This window comes from Protopterus annectens, chromosome 1.part2, assembly GCF_019279795.1.
Source record: "Protopterus annectens isolate FY-2018-M chromosome 1.part2, PAN1.0, whole genome shotgun sequence".
Lineage (NCBI taxonomy): Eukaryota > Metazoa > Chordata > Ceratodontiformes > Protopteridae > Protopterus > Protopterus annectens.
The window spans coordinates 846,256,315-846,279,726 of NC_056727.1; positions in this window are offsets into that span (position 1 = coordinate 846,256,315).

Here is a 23,412-nt window from a genome sequence, read left to right on the forward strand (position 1 = left end):
TATATTAAATTGAAGATGACACAAGACAGAGCCCTGAGGACACCTAGCGTAACTGGTTGAAAGAATGAGTAGGTTTGTTGTCATTTAACATCTTGTTGCCTTTCAGATAGATATGTAAGAAATCACAAGAAGGAGTATTGTGAAAGTCCAGTTGAGGAGAGTTGAATCAGCAGTTGATGGTGTCTGACAGTATCAAATGCCTTTGACAAGTCTGAGAAAACAGTAGACACAAGAAGACCAATGTTTCTATGTTGGTTTATTATATTGGTAAAATGTAGTTGAGCAGTAGTGGTGCTGTCCTGATGCCTAAAGACACTTTGAGCTTCTGAGATCAAGTTATTTGATGTAAGATACTGTATTAGCTGTAGATGGAGACATTTGTCTAATAATTTGGAGAGGGGGAGAGAATTGCTATCGGTCTGTACTTATTAAACTCTGCAGAGTTGCTGCCTTTGTGCAGTGGTATGATGTAAGATTTTTTTTCACACTGATGGGACATAGCTTTCTGCTATGGACCTATTCATTTGTATGGACACAGGGATATCTATGACATCTATGGCCATTTTTAGGTGGTCTGATGGTAATAACTCTACAGCTATGGAAGAAGGTTTTAGTTTAAGGAGCTACTTCATTATGAGCAAGGTGAGTACTGGGCTAAGACTGAAGAGCTATGTATGGTTTTGGTTGGACAGGGGTAGAGACTGGGAGGTAGATGTATTAGTGTCTAAGTGAGATAATATTGATGGCATAAAGTGGGAATTAAACTATGTGGGGATAGAGTCTGTCATATTCCCTGTTTTTGGAGAGGGAGTGGCAGTCTTGCCATGGTGCAGTAGTTTATTTAGCAATGACAACAAAAGTTTTGGGTTGTCTTGTAGGCTGGTATAGTATGTTTGCTTGTCTTCTTTGACACAGAGTTTTGCAAGGTTTATGAGATATCTAAATTACTGGAAGGCATTTTGAGTTCTATTTTTATACAATTTTTTGAGACTTTATCCCTTTTTATCATGAGTTTTTGTTTCTTTTCTTAGCCATGGTGTGAGGTTGGACTTACTATTTTATTATGTACTGGTGCTAGATTATTTAAGGTCTGTAAGAATAAGTTATTAAAGTGTTCTGCAGTATCTGGTGGCATTGTTCTAAGTACATTCCGGTTATATTGTGTTAGCGTTTCATTGAAAATATATTTGCTGCAATTGGTTGTATTTCATATTTGATTATAGATAATGTGCTTACCTAGGTTATGTTGAGTTCTAATGGCATTTGTTGGTATGTGGTCACATATGCTATCTGAGGCAGCCTACTTTTGTCAGTTTGTCTGGTTTGCTTGTAAGAATCCAGTCTAATGTTAGCTGTCTCCCTCAAGTTTTATTGATTCTAGTGGGTGTGATTTTTAATAGTTTGAAGATGCGTAAGTTTATGGATTCAGTGTGGATAGTGGAATATATGAGTTGGCAGTCTATATTTGAGTCTCCAAATATTGTAGTTTCATGGTTAATTTGTTGGGATATCCAAAAATAGGATGTTTTCAGCAGAATCAATGTTAATGCCTGGTGGTATATAAATTGCTGTTAAACCACACTTAAGGCCATACAAAATTCCTCTGTATTTACTGGTTTTGAGTACCAAACAATGGGGTCTGATGAATTCCTGAGTGGCTCCTTCAATTTCCAATTTTTTTTCATTTTTATTTACAATTTTAAGTTAAGGCAGTGGCACAGCCAACAACTGGCATCTGTCCATAGCCGTCATTGTGAATTATTTGCAACCCTAATATTTTTTCAGTTCTGAAATTGTTTCAGAAATGTAAACTAGTTCATGCCAAAAAATACCTGCTTTCAAATACACTATCCAACACAGCTCCGAGCACTAAATTTAATTTCTAAGATCGCCACCACTAATACAGGCATCTAAAGTTTCCAAATAATAAACGTAAACAGCCGATTAAAACAAGTAAAAAGCACTTGTGATTATGATTTTCACTATACATAATGTTCTTCTGACATTAACAGGCATTGCTACTTTCCATTTCTTTAAATAATCTCATCAATATTTTCTTTTATTGCACTTTATTAAAACAGTATTTTTGTAATCTTTGCAACAGTCTTGAAAAGAAAGCCAGAGTATTTCCAGAATACCTATAATTCTTTACTACTTACAGTCGCACAAACAGTGAGTGCATTTACACAGTGAGCTAAATGCAAAGGGATGTCATAGTAAGTAATCTCTTCAGATACAGAGCTCTTTACACTTGCGATTATGCATGCACCAGAGCTAAGCAAATACTACTACTAATAATAAAATAGTTGTTTTAAATGCCATAGTTTGTAATTCAAACTGTACTGCACCCTACCATTTTTTTCCTAAATGACAAATCTGTGACTTATGTACCATGGTGACTGGAGTGGAATAATTCAGTCTGTGCTCCTTTAACTGAATTTACTGGAAAATGTGACTTGAGCAAAAGTTGTGGGTATGCTACCATTGTCCAAAAACATAGTGTTCAATTGTTAAATACAGACATTATTATGATTCCTGAAATCCTTGAATATGACTTAACATTAAACACAATGTTTTTAGTATTTTTTAATTTCTTTTGTTGGTAAATATGGAATAAGGAGTGGAGCCGTGATCTAGTTAAAATGGTCATTGACACTGTATACACTGTATATCCCTCACTGTCAAGGAAGGTACATGGCAGGAGCTTAGGTGTTTTGCAGCATTCATGTTTTGTAGAGATGGTTTGGAGTTGGCTGTGCATTTGTTGAAGAAGGATATATTGTGTAACAACAAACATGCGGTTATGTAACAACAACATAATAGCAAAGCAAGTTTTTAAGGTGAATTGGGAAAATCTATAGTGGAGAGAATAATTAATAGTTGCTTGTATGATTAGTTTAGCATGTCTCTGACAGATTAATGAAATACAGCAGGTGATCAGACATGAACGTTTTTGTTTTGCCATAGAGAATTGCACTTTATAAGGTCAAGATGTGTGAGTTTGTATCTCATTGTTCTGTAAAGCTTTCAGCACTGGTTTAATGATTACATCTTCATTCAAACCAAAACATGACTTTAAATTTGCAGTAATATAGATTATATCAGAAGATATTAGAGGTGGAGATATACAACAGCTGCAGAAAATACAGAGTGTAGATAGATTAATTGGTTTAGAGCATATTGTAATTCATACAAATAATGTTATACAAAGATTTTTGTACACATAGCTAATGGAAAATGATTAGTTTTGTGTTATTTTGTTCTTTGTGAGATTATGTAATTATATGATCACGTGATCTTTGTGGTTTAATTCTGACATATGGGATTTAATAATACTGTATTATTTCAACATTAAGATGTTTAGACATTAGAAAATGGGATGATATGTACTAGTGGAAATGAAAATTTCTCAGAATGGTACCCATGGCAGTTCAGAAACTAAGGCTTCTTAGCCAGATAAGCAACATTTGTAATGTACTGCACATAAAATAAGAGATGATCCAATGTTTTAGAGGGGTCATGCGATTTGAAGTGTCATTTAATGAGAGGATCTAAAAATTAAAAAATATCTATATCGCCTCAGAAGCCTTATGCAAAAGTTTTTTACTTGTGTGAATAAATTTCAGTACTCGGGTAGATTCATGGCATAAGAAAACTTTTTGTGTTGCTTGTTTTGCTTTTTGGGTGTTTTTGGACTTATCAACAATCCATTCACTTTTTCTGTTTGTTCCTCCGCTTTGTACTCTTTGCTTCTTTGATGCAAAAAAATGTTTTATGGCTTAAGAATACACATATTTGAAGGTGTATAATTTCACATAAAATGCAAGGTAAATACAGAATTAAAAAAGTTGACATGATTGGGTTTTTAGATGACTGTAGTATTGCAAAGTGGCGAAAATCTGTAAATGTTATTAAGGGTCACTCCTTCTTCACACATACACACACACACACACACACACACACACACACACACACACACACACACACACACACACACACATACAAACATACAGGAAGTGAATGTGCCAAGCTATATCATTCATTAGTTCAGAAAAGGGATAGTAGCAAATATATATCTAATGCTTTGGGGTAAAGGAAATACCTACCTAGTTCTTCTTTTAAATGCCTGTTAGAGGGTTTTTGGATATCAGTCACTCAAGACATACTTAAACCAATGCAACATAAAATGTGATGGTATCAGAACTTTTTTGAGAATGTCACCAAAGCCATGGATGAATGTAAGACAGCGCACACAGCTTATCTCAACCTTGCCAAAGCTTTGAACACAATCCCCCACTCTGGCATTGTTGAGAAACTCTCCCACCTGAGGAGAAACCCTTATGTCACCTAGGGTGTAAAAATATCTATGCAAACACTTCTAAGCAAAAATCACAAATCTTCTAACCTTTGCTACATTTTGAGAGCCAGAATGTTAATATAAATAAAACAGTAATGCTCTGGTTATATTTTTGTGTTTATTTTGTTTGTTCTTCGATTTGCATTTGAATGTTGGCATCCCACAATTCAACTGAAGTAGGGCGGAATTACATAATTATATATGCAAATCTTATGTTAATCAGTGACTGGAGTTTTGGCTACTTGAACCTGCTTTTCATGGGCCTTTGTCCAAATTGTTGATATTTCCAGGTTGAGAGGGATGTGTTAAACATAGTTTTCCTGTTGTTGATTTACAGGAGGGTTATTAAAAGTTCAGCATTTTAAATTTGTGTATTTCCTGTGAGAGTAAGATAATGGTTAGGGATTTTTTATAGATGATTGCTACACCACCTGCATGCTTGTTTTGTCTGTCATGCCTGAATATATTGCATTCAGCGGGGGAGTGATCTCATTATCTTTTATTTCTTTTTTTAACCAGGGTTCGGTAGCTATGACTGGGTAGAGGTAGCAGTTGGGTTGTGACAGTTTTATCAAAGTAGAAAGATTTTTTTAATTCAGAATTAAGACTTTTTTGTCTCCTCAACCTAAAGTTAAGGGGCAAATCTGGAAGAAGGGACATATCTGACTTTCTCCTTAGATGAGGAACACAAGATTAGGAAATTGGCCATTATTTATTTATTTCCTTATTTATTTATGCATTTTTTAATTCATCCTTGACTTAAATTCGAGGGGATCATATCAGTAAGAATGGACACAGATGAGTCTTGGAGGAACAGCATATGTACGTATGTATGTATATATATATATATATATATATATATATATATATATATATATATATATATGGTTCCCTATCAGAAGCCTGAAACACTATAAGCCTGAAAATCAAAATCCTGAAAACTATAGACTGAAAGTTCAAAATCCTGAAAGACCAAAATCCTGAAACTCAAAATCCTGAAAACACAAATAATGCTAATATGTCACTATAAAGACACTAATATCTACCAACTGACCCTGACCCTAACCCTAACCCTAAGGTCCGTCACTATCGCACACTCACCTGACCCGCGCCCTAACCCTAACTCACTTAAACCGCCCCTAACCCCAATATTTGTCACTATTGCATACATGCCTAACCTGCGCCCTAACCCTAATTCACTTAAACCACCCCTAACCCTAACATAAAACCAACCGCACACTTACCTGAACCCAACGCATGACCCAACACCACAGGGCTAACAATAGCAAATCCACAATGCTGCCAGTATGTCCATTTTGTGTTTTCAGGATTTTGGTCTTTCAGGATTTTGAACTTTCAGTCTATAGTTTTCAGGATTTTGATTTTCAGGCTTATAGTGTTTCAGGCTTCTGATAGGGAACCATATATATATATATATATTTATATATATATATATATATATATATATATATATATATATATATATATCTATATATATATATATATATATATATATATATATATATAGGTATATAGTTCTTCAATTTACAGTTAAAAGGTTCCACATTGGGGAATGCTCTGGAAGCAGTACTAATCTTGTATAGCTAGTTAAAATGTAAGCAACATATAGTGAACTTGTTTTAGTAATCTGAACAATACGTTTCAGATGGCAAAAATGTTGTGTATGCATTTTACTAGCTATGTAAGATGAATTTTACAGAGCAACTCTTGATTAAAACGTTGACGTTTATTAGAAAAAAATCTGTGGATTGCTTTACCAGATTGTAATGGTGCCAGGACTGAGTTTGTTTTTAACTATCTACCACTTTGATTCTATGTTCACATGTGCTGAAGAGGACAATCTTTTGTACCATCAAATATATCAACTGAATTATTGATCTTTGAAGTACTTTGCTACTGTTGTATTGCTCTAAATCTAAACAAATATTTTAACCCACTGTATTCATTTTATATGTCAATATATTTACTTATATCTGTTATAGTCAGTATTATGTAATGTATCTGACTGTTTATACAAAGTGAAACACACACTACAAATATATTTGTGTAATTATAGATATATGATTATCTTGTCATTCATAATCAAGTGCCAATTTATTTGACCATAAAATAGGAAAGGACAAACAATTGTCTCCTGTTCCATTGAAAAGCTGGAATGGGCTTTAACATGGTTTCAGAAGGGGGGACAAGTACAGTCCTTTATGTTGACCCACAGTTGACCAAACAAATGTGCAATGTATCAGGAATGGCAATTTGCTAGATGACCAAGTGACCATTTGACCATATACACAGAATCCATATATGCACATATGTGTGTGTGTGTGTGTGTGTGTGTGTGTGTGCACGCGTGTGTGTGCATGTGCGTGTGTGCGTGTGTGTGTGTGTGTGTGTGTGTGTGTGTGTGTGTGTGTGTGTGTGTGTGTGTGTGTGTGTGTGTGACTGCTGTGATGGCTTAGTGGTTAACTACTGTGACTAAAGTGTACAGGGTCCTGGGTTCAAGCCCTGCAAAGGCTGTTTATGTAGAAGGTTGACCTAATGGTTAAGAGGTTTACCTTGGAGACAAAAGGTGTTTGATTCTCACATGGAGTAATTGGCTAGGCTTAAAGTGGCCCATAAGGGCAGTTAGCCTAGTATTAACCTATGAGCCTATATATGTATATATATATATATATATATATATATATATATATATATATATATATATATATATATATATAGCTATATAAAGAGACAGAGAGAGAGAGAGAGAGAGAGAGATTCACAAATGATGTTTGGCAACAAACCAAGTTGTCCCAGGACATATTCATGAGGGTTTAGATTGATATTAGTTGGTGTTAAGTGGGTTGGGGAGGTGAAAGGGTTAAGTGGAGGCAGGGAGGACTGGGAGGAAATGAGATAAGGGTAGGGAGAGACTTAAGAGGTTTAGACAAGTGTAGCTGGGTAGGCAATCACATTTTGGTGTGAACTTGCTACAGAGCAGGATTACGTCCAAGACGACCTGTAAGAACTTTGGTCAGGTAGGCCTTGGGTTCATAATGATAAGAAGAATGAGGTGAGTATAGTAGTACAGTATTTTCTTTGCTTTTTTTAATATTAGTTTTTCAAATCTGTTGTAATCCTAATGGTGATATCAGTACATTGGGGTGCTAAGTTTTCTACAATTAATTTGCCAAGGGGAGGGGATGTCTGATGTAGGCAAAATAGCTTAAAGACTCAACCTAATTTGAACATTACTATGTTGTCTTGGTAGATTTAAATGATGAGGGAATTGTGCCAGTGTATGGGGTTAATTTAGGAGTTATTATTGAAATCTTTCCCTTTTTTTCTTTCACTTTCTGTTTCTTTCCTTCCACAATTACTTTGTTTTCATTGATTGATTATTAAAATGTGTGTGTGTTAAGGTGGTTATGGAAGGATTAATGCATCTGTTGAGGTGAGAGGGATTTTCATTTATTCATGGTACTGAATGGCATTCTGGGCAGTGAATGGAGCAGTTTATCTTGAAAGATGATAGTGGTGCGGGGTAGCATAGTTATCCCAGGGGGTTCTGTGGTTTAGTTGCCTTTATCTGAGCAGTATGTCACATTGTAAGGGGTTTTCATGTCATGAGGCACCAGCGAGTAATGGTTGCCAGCCATGCATCCATGAGGTAGAATAAACTGGAGCAACTTTTTGGGTACGTTATACCTCTCAGCTGTCAAGATTTTGGACTTTATGTAAAAAAAAAGAGGCTTGTTTCTTAGCTTCTCCTAGGTTTATAGGAGCAATAGTTAATAATCATTACTATTTTGGATTGTTATCCCAGGACATCACAGAAGGGGTGCTAGCAATGTGGAACAGGCAGTTGGTGATTTTATGCTGGAGTGACCTTATGCAATTGGATGCTGCTCATGGAGCTGTTGTGGAAGGAACATGATGATGTTAACTGAGGGCTGGTTTTCATTTTACGGTTAAAGACAAGTTTTTTTTTTTTTTTTTTTTAAGAAGTTGCTTTGCCTATGATTTGAGTGAATTTTGTAATATTTAAGCCTGTTGGTAATTTGGTATGCTATTTAATGATGTTGCAACTGAAGGCCAGAGGCAGCTTAAATTATTCTGCTGCAGTCTGATCAGGAGTTGAGGGGAATTCGACTATTGGTCTACAGTGGCATGGCTGCCCATTCCCACCATTGAGCTGCTAAGGGTGGTTTGTAGTGGGTGTCAAGACTGAGCATGCAGATTGTGCTGCTGACCATTTGGTTGAGAAGCACAGGCTACTGGTTCATGCTTACTATCTAAAAGAAAGAAATTAAACAATGAGAAAGTAGACCGGAGATTTTTATTAGTCACCAGAGTTGTTCTGGGTAGTTGGATAGTCGTGATGAGGTTCTTAATTTCTCTTCTGTAGTCACCGCTCTGCTTTAGTCATGCAGGTGGCTTCTATTCAGTTGGAACAGATCTTAGTTGAGGGATTACATTTGGACATCTGCATGTGTACTAGGAGTCCCATGTCACTTGTATACATTTTCTGGGGGGTGAAGGGCACACAGCTTGCCTGAGTATGACACATTTTGAATGGCATGATTTCTCATTCAGACAGGTTGGGTCACTTTTGATTGTGGTTTGTTTGTACCTACTCAGACACTTGAGTGTCCATAGCTAGCATTCAGGTAGGTTCCGAAGTATTTTGTTGCAGTTTTGCAGGTGCAGCCTGATGGGCTGGGAGAGATGTGTTGTTCGAATCAGGGAGGTGTAGATCTGTCACTGCTGACATCTTTGTGTTTCTTGCTCAGGATTCACAATGGGGTGATCTTATGTTGGCAGTTAGGATATTTTCTTCAGGGGAGCTCCAAATGGTTTTGTGGGCTCGGAGCAAGTTGGTTTGACTGCTGCCATGCATGTGCGGTGGCAGTAATGGTCAGAGGGTTGTGGCATGCTTAAAAAAATAAATAAATAATAAGGTATGTTACTTTAAGTGGCAAGGTAGGTTTGGCTATTATATCTGAATGATATTAATGGTGTTTGAGGAGGCTGGAGGGTAGTATACCACGATCGGCTCCCAGCAGACTAGAGTCTGACAGCTGTTGAAGTTATTATGGCTGTTTTCTGTTTCGCCTCACGGGTGTGTATTGTTCCGGTTTTAGCCTCAGGCTGGCTGTTATTGTACCAAAGACTCAAGTAGAAATTGAACAAACTTTCTGCATACGTTGTTGCAATTTGCCTTTGAAGTATAGCTGTGTCTCACTAAATATTGCAAGCGGTCATTTCATTCTGCATTACTTTACTGTAGAAATAATTAAAAACAATGTTAGAGATTTTTCATTGTCACTGCAGTGAGCAGGTAATCCGTGGTGTTGTGCAGGCCTGTATTTAGAAGTCCATTGGCAACGGATTAACTTAAGTTGGTGGTGGAGTAGTCAATTCTCGCACTTGGTGGCTGGAATGTTCCCAAGGAGAAGGTGTCTATTCACGGGCTGCAAGTGTAGTGCTGTGGTAATAGCTGTGGAGGAGAGTATGGTTAGAGTTGAGGATACTGGTCAGCAAAACTGCAGTTGTGTCTGCCGCTCTAGGAGGGCATACATCTCAATGGTACAGATTTTTGCAGGATGTTCAGATTTTGCTGCACACTTTGTACCCCTTTTTTCCTTAGAATGGTGGCTTCTGACAAGTTATGGCAAAGTATTAAGACTGCATGACAGACATTTGAGTTGCAGACTTCATGCCATTCTGAATATCTATGCTAACACAAACCTGTTCTATCAACCTTTTAAGTTTGTAAGAGGAATATTTAAAATAATACCTAATTGTATTTTGTAAGCTGCTAGTAAGCTATTATTAGGTTTTCTGCATTTTGTCCATCTGAGTATATCAAAACAATCCTGTCTTGGTTTGTGATTTGTTGTGGAGTTGAGTGGTAAGAGAAGTTTTATTTGAATTTATATTGCATCTGTTATCACTATTTTTAACTTTGTAGGTAGGAAGAGACTGCTTATTAACAAGCTTTACTTTGATTTATATTTTGTTGTTTTACCTTTAGTTTCACTTTTGGTTGTGAACAAGGGATAGGTTTTGGACAGGCAAGCTCTAGCCACCACAAGGGGCTTAGACAGCTATAAATTTACACAGACTGCAGAGAGGAAAATTCTGAGCATATCAAAACAATCCTGCCTTGGTTTGTGATTTGTTGTGGAGTTAACTGGTAAGAGAAGTTTTATTTATTTTTACTGTTAAAAGGAGGTGCGACTGCGAGCTATAGTGAGCAGAAGCTACTACACTTCACGTGCAAAGTAAAAAATTATAACTTCTGTCTGGCTGGTAGAACTTGTATGGTCAGAACAACTTTATTGTATTTTATTATTTAGTTGTATATTGCTGGTATCATTTTAGTCATAGAAGTTGATTTAAGTTCCTTTGAATTATTTGCTACTTTGTGTAATTTTTTCCTTTGCAATATTTCATTCAATTAAAGCTGAATATGGATTCCTTAAATGAGTATGCAATTAATGATTTGCTAATGCACAAATATCTTGTACAGTGTAATAAATGCTATGCATATTTAAAGGTAACAGCTGATAACACTGGTGATCTTTGTTCCTTGTGTCAAAAGTTGGATGATCTGCTTACCATTGTTAGAAGCAAATCTCTTCTTAATGATGATTATTGCACATGTGCAATTGGCATGGCTTGGAGAACTGTTGCATCATATATTAATGACTGGACTAATGAACTAAATAATGTTAGGCAAAGAACAAATAGAACAGATTTAGGAAATGATGCATCTATTTTCTGCAAAGAACATTCAACTCCTATGAAAGATGATGAGGCCCCTGAGAACTATGGAATTGTGGATGCAAGTATTCAGCAATCTGAGGATCTGGTTTGTTTAGAAGGAAACAAAAAAAAAGAAAGAAAGGAAGAAGTTCTCAACAAATAACAAGGAAGAAAAAGAAACTGATTAATGACTGTAAAGGAAAGAGAATACATAGTAAAAATTATTCTACTTTGTTATGTAACACACTGGTGACAGGGAATGAAGATATCTGTCTATCAGAAATCCCTCAGTCTACAGAAAAAGGTACCACCTTTCCAATGGAAAAGCTAGAAAGGCAAGGAGCAGGTGAAAAGGAAGAAATCAAAACTGAACGTAGAAGGACTGAAGAACATTACTGTAAGAAAAAAGATGAGAAAGACAGATGTTGACTACATGGCTCAAGCTGTGGATTTACAATGCCAGCTGGATGAGAATTTAATATGCAATGAAAACAGTGGAATTAATAAGACTAATAGTGATGAAGATCTATTCTTTGTAACAATTGATAGAGCTGAAATGACTGTATTAGAAGCTGACGATTTTTCAGAGATGGTCAGCAAAGATACTCTTGTAATTGAAGATTCAGTTATTAGAGGAACTTATACATATATTTGCAGAGATGATAATGAACATCGAGTAGTGTTGTGCTTGCCAGGAGCAAAAATAGAAGATGTGAAACAAGCCTTGGAACTCCTTAATGTAAGGAAGTACGGATCTGTTTTTATTCATGTTGGTACAAATTATGTCACCAACAAAGATTCTCTGACTGTTAGTCGGGAACTGACAGCCCACCTAGATAGTATAGTTTGTACTGGTGTTAGGACATATTTTTCACAAATCACCTATAGAAAGGATAGTCAGGTCACTGTGAATGAAAATATTTTTTGGATAAACACCTACATGGAAAAATTGTCCTGTTTTAAAAAAATGGAAATGTATAGAGCATCCAAGCCTTCTTTTGGGCACACATGTTCAGATAGGATGGTGTACATTTGTCTAGATCAGGGAAGAAAATTTTTGCAGCAGATATTTTTCAATATTTAACAAACACTAGCCAGGATTTTTGCCAGGTCAGAAATGTAACAGTTCACAGATAACAACATTTGATGCATCTCTGATGGTTGTTAATGCTAGGAGCATTAATAATAAAGTGTTTTTATTAGAAAATTTGCTACGTTCCCACAAGATTGATGCTGTTATAGTTTGTGAAACACGGTTAAAGAACAATGACTGGAAACCAGTTCTGTCAGGGTATAAATGTTTTTACTGTAACAGACATTCTAACAAAAACTCAGGTGGAGATGTTATGATAGGCATTAAAGATAGCTATAAGATTTGTGATTATTACATGTTCAATGATAATACCAATACTATAGAATGTGTAACTGTGACAATAAAGGCAACCCTGGAACATGTAACAATTGTTGGAGTGTACAGACCACCAAAGTCAAGTGCAGATGACCTAGAAGAATTCATATATTTCTTACATGAAACACAGGAGGGATGAATAATATTAGCTGGGGACTTAAATTTACCAGAAACAGACTGGAATAATATTGATTCAACAACATTAGTAAAGAAATTATTCAGAGTATATTCAGGAACAACAAACGCTTCAGATTGTAAAAAAACTACCAGGGGACGGAATATACTAGATATTATTTGTGTTCCTAAAGAAATTACTGTAACTTCAAGTCAAGTTTTACAACCATTGATGTGCAGTGATCATGGGGTCATAAAGGTTAATTTGTTGCTAGATAATTCTGCCAAACTGAAATCTAAGCCAATGCACAGAAGGTTAATTGCAGATTATAGGGAAGAAAAAAAGTTGCTATATAAAACTAACTGGAGTGAGGTGTTCAGTGTAAAAACTGCAGATGGAATGTGTAAAGTTTTGAAAGAGTAATTGTTTGAGTGCAAAAAGTCAAAAAAATGTGTAACATCAGGATATAGGCATGTAAAATCAGGGGGTACATTTCTCTAAGAACAAGATACTTGATTAAGGTGAGAGACAAAAAATATAAGAAATGGAAGAGAGGTCGAACTACAACTTTGAAAACTGAAATAAACGAGCTGGACAAACAGATTAAGCATAGTGTTAGACAAGAACAAGAAAATTTTGAAGAAAATTTATATAAAGATATTGAGCATAATAGGAAACCTTTTTATAGATAGATACATAAGATGTGGAAGGAGTAAAGATACACAAAATGATAAACTGTGTGCAGATTCTAAAATTTTTTTTCAGACACAACAGATTATATATATATTTACAAAATCTTATGCAAAACAGTTTGGCTCCACAAAAGGGGTGGTACGTTGTCCTTGTTACATCCAAGTAACCCCAAATACTGGAATCAAGTTAGATTATATTGAAAAAGAACTGTGCAAACTGGATCCAAACAAAGGGCAGGGAGGAGACGGAATAAGTAACAATGATTTGAGAACACTTAAGCAAGAACTTACACTGCCATTACATCTATTATTAATTAGGTCATATAAATATGGGGAGATTCCTCAAGATTGGAGACATGCACTTATTAAATCTGTCTTTAAGTGAAAGGGGAGTAGGACAAACCCAGAATCATATAGACCCTTAATTCTACTTTCATGTTGTGGAAAAATAATGGAGAAGGTAATACTGGATAAGTTATTGTCAGAAATGGATAGGTTGGGACTTGAAACCATATATCATCATGCATATGTTGAAAATAGATCTATTACCACCTGTAACATGATATTCTATAACAATATAATAACAGCTATGAATGAAGAATGATGCTGTGAAGTGATTTATATAGATTTAACTTCAGCATTTGACAGGGTCATGCACAAAACACTGATCAATAAATTAGTACAACTAGGTATTGATGTACTGTTGATAAGATGGATAGCTGCATGGCTTACAAACAGGACATGGAAATTATCACACACCAACTGGACAGGTGAAATCCTTAGTTACAGTCAAGGTGTCCCACAGGGCTTTGTACTAGGCCCTTAGTTGTTTAGGTTGTATCTTTCAGACCTTACTTTTTCATCTGAGGTGTTCTACAGTCTATATGCTGACGACCTGAAATTGGGTAAACTGATTACAAGTGTTACAGATAAGGCATGTCTGCAAAATAATTTGACTAAATTGACCATTTAGGCACATGAGAATGTTGTTTTTGTCTTTTGGCTTTTCCCAGTTAGGGGTCGCCACAGCGGAACTCCGGTCTGCTAATGATTGGCAGTAGATTTTCACGACCGCTGAGGTGCTAGCTCGACATTCAACCAAGGCACGCCCATTTACGCATGTCTTTCGAACTCCCACCCAACCACAGGGAGGACATTCAGACTCCACACAGAAGGCACTCCCCGCACTCCAGCTGAGAATCGAACAGGAGAACCTCTTGCTGTGAGGCAACAATGCTACCGCTGCACCACCGCGGGAGATAATATGTTGATAAATAAATCAAAAACTAAGCATATGAGATTTGGGAGACATAAACTGAAAGGCGAATATTTAATACAGTATACAGTGATTAAAACTGTAGACTCATTTAAGGACCTGGGTATACGGGTAAATTCAGCTATGAGTTTTTCTAATCATGTCAACCAATTGGCTAATGATAGTTATAGAACCATAGGTTGTATAAAAAGATTTATAAAGTCTAGGAAATCAAACATAATGAAGTCATTGTTTGTTAGTTACATTAGATCCAAACATGAGTATGGAATAACAATATGGAAACCCTATAGGAAAACAAGCATGAATAAACTGGAAAGAGTACAGCAGAAATATACTAAGGGCATCCATAGATGTGAAAATCTAAGTTATTATGAAAGACTAAAATATCTGAACTTGTACAGTGTCTCTTACAGATATTTAAGAGGAGGTCTTATTCAGGTATATAAGGCATTTAGGGACAACTACCTCTGGGAATGTTTGGGGTTATCAAAAAGTACTAGAGAATCGTCAGATAATCTATGTAGAAGATTCTATAGGAGTGAGATGTGTGCTAGTTGGTTCTCTGACAGAGTAGCTGATGCTTGGAACAGACTACCAAATTACATTAAAGCAAGTACTAGTTTAGATATTTTTAGGAACAGCCTGGACATTTATTATGGGAACAAGTGTTTTGGCATATTGGCAAGCTAGAAGGGCTTTAATGCCAGTGCTTGAAACATTTGTATGTATGTATGTATGTATGTATTTGTTCTACATTATGTTGGTTAGTGTGCCTCATTTGGAGATGGAAGCTTAAGAGCTAGGCAGATGGCTTTACAATATAAGTTAGCTTGGCTTATACAGTGCGCTAACTGATGTGGTATGGAATCACAAGGTTACCCTGATTGTGGATATCAATAGGTCTCTTCATGTGTGGGGTTTAATTGTAACATACTCAACTGGTAGTTAAATTTATATTGGGTATTTGATAGGGTCATTGGAAGCATAGCTTCATTATGGCTTCTTTGTCATAAATGTGTGTGGCAGTGGTACATTCCTTCCTAGGTTGGCAGGATAGGATGTCTTTGAAGATGTCTTAGAATGTGCGTTATGTATTTTAGATGATTTACATGTCGTTTTTCTTTCTTGCAGATAGGGCTTTTGGAATGCTGCTGCTATAATTTGGAATAGGTGGGTATAAGGTGGAGCCTTCTCTTTACATCTTAGAGGATTTACTTTTGTCTTTTTCTTTGTAGATGGTGGTGTGATGAGTACCAGTTGTGGCGCTACACAGTGAGTTCCCAGATGATGGAAGGAGTGGTGAGTGAGGAGGTTACACATGAGGAGCACTAGTGACCAACAATTACTGGCTGAAGTAAGTGAATTTCAAAGTTGTTGAGTTTTGGTAGAGGATTTACACTCCTAGCCAGAGAAGGGCAAGCATTTGAGTTTGTGATCTCAGGGTTAATTAGTTGTACAATCTGTTCTATTAACCATTTCAGTATTTTAGCTCAATGTTTGAAAGTTTCAGTATGTTAGATCAATGTTAGAAAGTTGTCCCTGCTTTGGACATTTGCATTCAATACTACAAGGGAGCAACAGCCATTGGCCATAGGTAATATTTTGGGTTCCTGCAGTGGGCTTGATGAGATTACAGGTAATGCATTTTATTTAGTGCTTATTAAGGCACGTCACTGTGGATGGGGTTCAGGTAGGAAGAGTGGAGTCGCAGCACTCTTAGTATCATAGGAAATTACTAGGCTACTGGATCTGGGGTGATTACAAGCTAGACATGTTCGGCTCTTATTTCTATGGGTAGCACATATCACACTTGTCCAAGGGGATATGAGTCATAACATGATAAAAGGGGAGCTGGTCCCATACTTCAGTGCAGAGTTTGGCAAACACTTGACGGGGTGGCAGGGGTCCTTGTCAGTGCAGCCATGTTAAGTAATTATTGGTATGTTTGCACATAGAATTTATTGCTTTTTTCTTTTCTTTGCAGACTGCTGAAGTGCAGAAGGCATCATTTGGTGGCTTGAAAAGGGGATCTGAAAGGTTATGCTTTTTGATAGGATGGATGTTCTTGCCACTGGAATGGGGCACAATGAGGGTCTGAGTAATCACATTATTAAGGCATGTTAGAGCTCTGTGTTCAATTAGTGGGAGCTGATTATTGCATTGGTATAGGGGGGCAAGTAAGGAAGAGGTAGGTGGGGGGCCAGGAAAAAACTGTTGGGGATGGTTTATGGGGAGTGTGGGGATCCAATGGGATGAGTAGAGTCACAACATTCATAGGAGCACAGAAACTTATTAGGCTAAAGCCCTATGGCTCTTGCAAGCCAGTGAAGTTCAACCCTTGCTTTCAGGAGCTTGGAACCTTGGGGTGGTTATATTTAATCATCCAGTTGTTTGAACCATATTTGGGGGAAGGGCCAATGAGGTGTTTGACAGGATGCTGGCATTTGTTCCTAACGGGTTTTGTTCTTTGGGTTGACAAATTTGTCCCTTGAGTAGGTAGTATTAATGCTACCTCAAAACAAAACACACACACAACACATAACCCACAAAGTCAGTGTGCCAAGCAGCCACAGCCCTTAAGGCTGAATAACACACCTGATACTCTTGTTATAGGTGACTCTATTGTCAGCCACACTGACGTCCCGCTCACCAGGCTGAATAAAGAGAAGGTCATGGTGAGCTGCCTGTCGGGTGCTAGGATCCGACACATAACGCAAGCGCTCAGGTCACTCCAAAGCAAATACAAATATGACTCAGCCAATGTACATGCTGGTGTGAATGACCTGAGACGTACCTCCCTGGAGTACATGAAAAGAGACATAGAGGAGCTCTCTGATCATGTAGCGCAGGCCGGTATGACCCTGACCTTGAGCAGCATCTTACCCTCACCTAGAATTATGCCACAGTACAAAGACAAAATGATCGACTTTAACAATTGGCTAAAATTTTGGTGTCATTCAAAGGGGATCCAGTGTCTGTCAGCCTGGGATGACATGCTCGACAAGCCATGTTGCTTCGCTAGTGACGGCTTGCACCTGTCACCACTGGGCTTTTGGATATTGGCAAAGGCTCTTGCCACCCCCATAGTGCCTTTTTTAGGCAAGGCTCAAAAGTCAAACCCACCCCCATAGACAGCACAAGGAACAAGAAACTAAGGGTAATGCTGCTAAACACCAGAAGTCTTAACCTCAAGATGCACGCACTCGAAGCTCTCCTCAGTATGGAGAACATTGATATCTGTGCAGTGACAGAAACCTGGTTCAAGGCTCCAGAGAGCACCCCAGCACTACCAGGCTATACCTCGTATCATGCTTTTTGGCCCCAAAACCCAGACCGAACCACAAAAGGAGGGGAGTTTCCATATTTATCAAGGATATCCACATCTCCAGGTTAGTGGCATTGCACGAAGTATCGGAGACCATCCATGTGCAACTAACAGTGGGCAAGACTGCTTTTCAGTTTATAGCATCCTACAGACCACCCTCTCAAAGTCAGGAATCGCATTCGGCTTTCCTGAAAACATTGGAGAACATGAAGATCTCTCCGAACACCATTATACTGGGCGACTTCAACTACCCAAACATTGACTGGGAGCACTACTCAAGCCACAGCACCTTAGCCCAAAGATTCCTGGAAATTATAAACTCAAATGCTATGGAACAACTAGTCACCACTCCCACAAGAGGGGACAACATACTAGACCTGATCATTACCAACATGGGGACTCTATGCTCCACACCAGAAGTATATCCTTCATTGGTAAGATCAGACCATAAATTAATTTCACTGGATGTCCACATCCCGACCCCACTCCCAGCCCAGAAAACCACAGTGAAAAACTTCTCAAAAGCGAACTTCTCACTTTTCAAAACCAAAGTGGAATCCTTCAAGGCCCCAGGGCCAGTGGAAACTACAGCCCAAACTGCAGAATCCTATATAAATGCATTCTACGGACATCTCCAGGAATGCATGGATCATGCGATCCCAAACAAAACCAAGACCCAATTATCCAAAGGCAGGCGTCCAGTCTGGTGGACCCCTGCCATAAATAAACTGTACAACAGAAGGAGGAAGCTACTACATGATAGAGAAAAATCCCTAATAGGGAAGGCATCTCTGATCAGTACTAGCAAAAAATTACGATCCCTCATAAAATCCTCCAAGGCCAGCTTCAAGAGAAAAATTGCACTGGACACCAAACACAATCATAAGGCTTTTTTCAGTTATGTTAGAAACCTGGGATGCAACTCCCAGACTTGTTCTGAGTTGATTCTAAATGACAAAAAATACATTGAACCCACAGACATCACCAATATCCTGGCAGACAGGTTCAGTGCAAACTTCTCCACCCCCTCCCCCCCAAAAGAGCAAGTATCTATCCCGGCAGAGGGCTGCCTCCCAAACATCTCAGATGCTCAGGTGAAGGCTGCCCTCTCCAAAGCAAAAAACACTGCTTCCATGGGACCAGATGGCGTCCCAGGTTGCGTCCTACATGAACTACAAGAGGAACTAATCGCTCAAATAAAACAGCTATACAATCTCAGCCTCACTACAGGATATGTGCCCACAGAATGGCGTACAGCAACAGTGGTCCCACTCCACAAAGGTGGAGCCTCTACGGACCCTGGAAACTATCACCCCATAAGCCTGACTAGCTTAGTCTGAAAGGCTATGGAGAGGATCATCATGGAGCTTATAAACAAAGACATTGGGGACCTACAGACACTAGATCCTACCCAGTTCGGCTTTGTCAAGGGAAGATCCTGCCTTTTGAACCTGGTTGACTTCTTTGAAACAGTCACAAAGCCATAGATGAAGGGAAGGTAGTCCACACAGCCTATCTGGACCTTGCAAAGGCATTTGACACAATACCCCACTCGGGCATCATAGATAAGCTATCCAGCTTAAATATAAACCCCTGTGTCACAAGATGGGTCGCAAACTGGCTCAAAGACAGAACCCACAGAGTGAGAGTTGCTGGAGCCATGTCAGACTCGAAACCGGTCACAAGTGGCATCCCACAGGGTTCTGTCCTGGGACCACTCTTGTTCGGTATATACTTTTCCAAGGTACAGGCAAACGTGGGAGGACTATGGCTCACCAAGTTCGCAGACGACTGCAAACTGGGTGCCATAATCAACTCTCCAGCTGACACAAACATCCTTCAAAAAGGTCTCACAGAGACAGATAACTGGTGCCAGCGCCATGGTTTAAAGCTAAATGCCAAAAAATGTATAGTCATACCCTTTGGCAAAAACAATGTGCCCACAAATTACCACATAGGCGGAAACCCATTAAGTACAGAGAAAGTTATTAGGGACCTGGGGACCAAGTTGATAGCAATCTCTCCTTTGAAAACCACATTGCCAAAGTGGTTAGAAAGACCTTCTACATAGCCCACCTCATCACGAAGGGTTTCACATCTAGATCAAGAGAGGTAATCCTGCCCCTTTATTCATCCCTCATCAGGCCCATCATAGAATACAATGCCCCTTTTGGGATGTACCTTACCCAACACCTGCAGCAATTAGAAAGACCCCAAAAGTATCTCACCAAGAGGATCAAGGGTCTCAAACAGATGCCATATGCTGCTCAGTTATAAAAACTCCAGCTCTACTCAGTTGCATACCGCCTACTTCGAGGCGATCTATGCCTGACATACAAAGCTATGTCAAATCCAGAATTAATGGACATGCTCCACCTCAGTAAATCTAAATCCCTTAGAGCCACATGCTCAAGGGACTTGAACCTCAGCACAGAAATAAATAGAACTTGCTGGAGCGACAGGTTCATAACCCAGAGGCTCCCTTCACTCTGGAATAGAATTCCAGTTCATGTGAGGCAGAGCACCTCACTGAATCTCTTCAAGAAGAATCTTGATAAGTGGATGGGTGATCGTAGGTTTGTCCCAGGGATTACTCCCGTGTCACTATTAGACAAAGGCACAGTAAACTAAACCTTAAAAAGGGCACAGTATACTCAAATCAAGGGGTGGCGTAAGCCATACAGAATCAGGCTAGGCTTATAATTGTCCCAGGGCAGATAGCCTAGTATGAACATATGAACCTATGAACCTAAGCTTGGCTGCAGGATATGGCAGCTGTAGGCCAGGTCTTAATTACATACTAGTGGTATAGGTAACATAAGGGTAGAGAACCTTTGAAGGGAAAGGCCAGGGACACACAGGGGTTAAGGATGGTTAGTAGTTTGAGTGTTATACCTAAGACAGTTGCTAGGAGGTTCTGAGTGGAGTGGCCTGGGTTCTAGTCCAGATTGTCATTTGGTAATGAGTGAATTGGGGGTTGTGAAGACTGATAGAGATAGGTGATGGCTGCCAGCCTAGCCAGATAGAATTATATACATAATTCTATCATTTGTAAATATGAATGTGAATCACAGGCCTGTTGTCTTAAATGAAAAAAATGCTGTTACAGAAATGTGGCAACAGTGCTCTCTACTGACCCAGTAAAAGCATGTTGTGACCCTTTGATCTAAAGTTGGCTCCGTCCGGGTATGTGGGATGTCCTTTATTGCTCTAAGTGTAAAAGAATGTAAATGCAGTTTCTGTGTGCCTGGGACCACCAGGAAAGTGTGAAATGATTTAATGTTTTATCAGAACTTCAGTTTGAATTTAAACAGAGAGAACCAGAAGGCATTAAGCATTTTTGTCTGGACATCCAACTCAGCCTGTTGTCTTAAGTAAGTTATCTTAGACTTGTGTTTTCTTTTAGAGATAGTTAGAATTAGAAAGTTTAGACTAAGTGTTTTTCTCTGATGTCAGAACTGTACTACTGAATTATTTTAACTATTTCTGTGTGATCTCTGAACTCTTGACTAGCACTGATTGTGTAGCAGAAAGTATTGTCTTGTAGTTTTAATTATTTATTATTAAATATTTTAAAACCTTTTAACTGTGGCTGGTTTGTGTAGAGATAAGTTAAGTTCTAGAGTACATAGCATATTTATAGAGTTTACTATCCACGTCACTCTAATAAGCCTTGAGACTGTTTAGTCACATCTACCAACTGGATAATAATATTTCACAGTAATAATTGGACAGCCTTTTAGGGGCCTTTGAGTAGCTGATAATTATTAGCTGAGTGGTGACAGGGCACTACCATATAGTCTGGGTAAAAGGGGCACAGCTGGAGAACCTATGCCAGCCTTCCCCAGAAGTGTCCGTGTGGTTGAGTAAACTCTTATCTCAACGTGAGGGTGTGTCAGCTACTTGGTCAGGGACACGAAGCACTGGTTGGACAGAGAGGGTGATGGAGATTTTAGCTTGCCCAGCTAGGCTGAGATCTGGACCCTATAGCTGTGCCATTGGGGAGTCTTTTGGGGGACCTGGGGAGCAAGGGAGCGACCAGTCCCAGGCTGACTGTGATCTCTGTGTGCTGTTAAGGGAAATCGCGCTTTACTGTTTGTATTTGCTATCCTTTCCTCCTATATAAGATGACCTCTCTAGTGTTAGTGGTGAGGATTAAGGCTCCTTGATTGCTGGGCCAGAGCACAGGTGGCAAATATTAATTGGTGGCAGTGGTGGGATATCCACATCACATATTAATTAGTTAGCAAAATCTAAATGGCTTGTAGTGGTGTGGGTATAGTGAATCCTGTAGCTTGTGTACAGTGAGCTTTGAAGGTGTTTTGTACTCTAAAACAGCCATGTAGTGAATACACAAAGTTCAGATCACAATTGTTTTATTTCTTTTGTTAGCTTAGCTAGTCAGGGTGAGCAGGCAACATGTCAGCAGAGGAGTATAGAAAGCTGACAAGGAGCCAGCTGGTGGAGATGTGCCAGGCTAGGGGACTGGTGCATGGAAACCTGACTAAGGCAGACCTGATTGCAGCCTTGGTTACAGCTGCATCATAAAACAGCAACCAGGAGGACAACCAGACTGGCAGTGGAGATATAATACCCTCGGAGAATGGACAGCTCAACCTTTCTGCAGTGGACTTAAAAATCCAGCTGGAGCTAAATATACTTGAGTTGGAGGCCAGGCGTGTGGAATTAGAAGCAGCTGAGAGACTGAAGCATCTAGAGAGTGAGGAGAATGACAAACTGCTACGCCTAGAAGCTGAGAAAAAAGAGAGGCAGAGGCAGCATGAGAAGGAGATGCTGACTCTTCACCAGACTCATGGAGGTAATGGGGAAGGGAGTAACTGGACCCCGGAAGCACAAAAGGTCAGTAAGATTCTTCTGCAGTTTAAAGAGGGGGATAATTTTGATAGTTTCATTCATATGTTTGAGAGAGTATGTAAACACTATGAAGTTGACCAAGGGCACTGGGTACAGTTCCTGACTCCCTTACTTCATGGTAAAGCTGTAACTGTATTAGCTAAAATGTCTGACATTGCATGTTTTGATTATACTGCTGTAAAAAATAGTCTATTAGAGTTTTTTAAGCTAACACCTGACACGTATAGGAAAAAGTTTCATGAGCATAGACAGATGAAAGTGTGTGTTAATATGTTGCTGAACTAAGCACTTATTTTGATAGATGGGTGAGTGGATGTCAGGTCACCACTTTTGAAGGGCTGGCAGACTTTTGGTGAGGGAACAAGCCCTTAGCACTTTGCCTGAGGACCTGAAGATCTTGTTAGCTGATAGACAATGTGCTACTTCAGATGAGTTAGGGAAGAAGGGAGACCTATACCTGGCAAGCAGGGTAGCCCTGCACAGGAAGGGGACCCCCAGTACTGCTCATGGGTCTAAAGGAACCCATGGTGGGCAGCACAGACTGCTGCAACAGAACCTGCCAGTAACAGGGGAAGCCACTAGTCCTGGTACAC